Genomic DNA, 2,490 nt, shown 5'->3' on the forward strand with positions numbered 1-2,490 from the left:
AAATTAAAATTCGAAAATTTTTTCTAAAGCCTCCAGGGGACTTCGTTTTCGCACGAAAAAATTTTATGTGCCCTTATTGCATCCGGACCCACAATTGACGCCGCGCCGCGGGGATGTGATGTTCGTTCAGCCGTGACAAAACAGAAAAAGGAAAGAGACAAAACCGAAATAAATGCAGATTTGTCTGTATTTAAAAACTAGAAAAGATATATTTGGTTCCGCAATGTGAAAAAAGGCCAGATCATTCTTCACAAATTCCTAAAAGAAGAAGAGTAAAAAAATTAATGGTAAAGAGTGCTGAAAATGTAAAAACTCTAACCTCGGTTGGATATACAGGGTGGCTACATGTCAGGAAAGTCAGGTAAATGTCAGAGAAAATAAAGTTTGTCAGGGAAATGAAGCAGCTGTCAGGGAAAATATAAATTTATATGTTTTTATAACATTTAGGAAGCACTTCTGAATATCAATATAAATATTTTTTCAATGCACATTCTTTAAAAATATAATTCGATTCTTAGTTTTTTATTTGTAGTTACTTCTTTATTTACAGTTTGGATACAAGGGGCTATCAATCGCTTTTGTAAAATCAAACCTTATTTTTAAAAATTACCCCCTGGAATTAAAAAAAGTATTAGAAAAATGACTAGGCTAGATTTTTTTCTATTTTTTTTGCTTTCCAATTTGATATAAACATTTTTGTAAAATCAACCCTTATTTTAAAAAGCAACCCCCTGTGCTGCAAAAACGTATTTAAAAAAAGGAAACCATTTAAATGGAAAATACTTATAAAATATTAACACGGTATTTTTAAAGCATAATTAAGGAGAAAAATTATGACTGATGCAGACTGATGCCAAAAATTGTATACATTAACTGTTGGGATAATTCTGCTCTTAATTTTTTTTGCTCTTTCTTTATTTTTCAATGTCCTATAAATCGCTTTTGTAAAATTAACCCTTGTATATAAAAAAAACACCCCGTAATGAAAACACGTATTGAAAAAAGTTTATATCTACATAGATGGAACTTACTAATAAAATAGTAACATGGCATTTTTACTCCTAATTATTTCTCATAAAAGTTATTTTTCAGTCTAGGTGTGTTAATTTTTTCATATAGTTATTAAAACTATTTTTAAAGATAAGTTGAAATCATTTTAAAATCCTAAAAACCACTTTTGTGAATAGGGATGCTGGGGATCTACATGTATGTTGTAAAATACATTTTGGCTTTTATCTGTGTTTATCTTTGATCTTTTATCTATGAGAATCATTTGCCCAAATCACATTCGAAAAAAATGCATCCCGTTCTGTACAAAATTGTCATAATACCAATAAAATTAAGATTAACTTCACGATAAGGGTAGTTTTAAGGGGATACTAAAACTTGATTCTTTACAACATTGAGTCGATAAAAAAATCATGTGACCGATCTACCTGGATAAGGTCGAATATTTATATGGGTAGGTGTCCAAAAATGTACATATTCTACTACCAATAAAATTCAGACCAATTTTGCGACAAGAGTTTTTTTGGGGATGCTAGAATTCCATACCTTCGAGCATTGGGTCTGTCGAAAACCCAGGTGACTGATATACCTGAATAAGTTCGGAATCCGAGAAGTTTTGGTGGTAGCAGATTCGAAAAGATTCTCCAAAACCTTCTCATCAAACTAAGTCATATTTCACGTTAGGGGTGGTTTCCTGGGGCAGTTACTTACCATGTTAACCTGCTGGAAAAATCAAGAAACCAAACTAACTTAATAACAGCGAATTTTCACAAATTCGAATCTTAAATATTTATTAGCAGAAACACCTCGACCCTGCATTTAAAGGAGATAATAAATTGGCGACTTGATATTATGTAACAATTATGTACAGAACGCGATGCATTTTTTGTGAATGTGATTTGGGAAAATGGTTCTCCCGAGTAAAAATGCTCCGACTTGAGTTCGACTTGGATATATCTTGAGCTTGACTCCAAGACATCGATGTCTGGCTGTGTCTCAAAACTGAGTCGATACATAGGCCTTCGTCTTACTTTTATGGATACGGCAGTTAAAACGGCGTTTACTTGTCTCAAGTCGAGCCTTGCCTTGGCTAAGAAGACGTTTACTTATCTCAAGTCAAGCCTTGTCTTGGCTGAGATGGTCGAACTTTCTTCGGCTCATAAATGAGATTAAAATTGATGGATGAAAAATTTGTAATTATTAAATTAGTTATTTTTAATTAAAAAATTCAGAATCTGTGGGTCTAAACGAGTATAAACCTTAAACACTTTCTTCAGACAAATAAAAACTGTAACTTTCTAGAAGGATCTCCTAAGCCGTTAGAAATACGTAAAAATGAACAGCATTTTCGGTATCATCGTCAAACAAGTATAATACAACAGAAACAGAAACAATTGTCGAGAATATAAAGTTCCAGTATATGCGGCACTTCCCATTCTCGACAATTGACTCAATTTCCCTAGGAGCATTTAGAGGAGCGAT

At 32.7% G+C, this 2,490-nt stretch overlaps 1 protein-coding gene across 3 annotated transcripts in view; it reads right to left on the reverse strand.

Annotated features, from left to right (window-relative positions):
• Window positions 1-2,490, reverse strand: part of LOC117180892 (sentrin-specific protease 1-like) — a 30,742-nt gene that overhangs the window by 26,776 nt on the left and 1,476 nt on the right. The gene's annotated exons all lie outside the window — the stretch shown is intronic.

This window comes from Belonocnema kinseyi, chromosome 9, assembly GCF_010883055.1.
Source record: "Belonocnema kinseyi isolate 2016_QV_RU_SX_M_011 chromosome 9, B_treatae_v1, whole genome shotgun sequence".
NCBI classification, from domain to species: Eukaryota; Metazoa; Arthropoda; class Insecta; order Hymenoptera; family Cynipidae; genus Belonocnema; species Belonocnema kinseyi.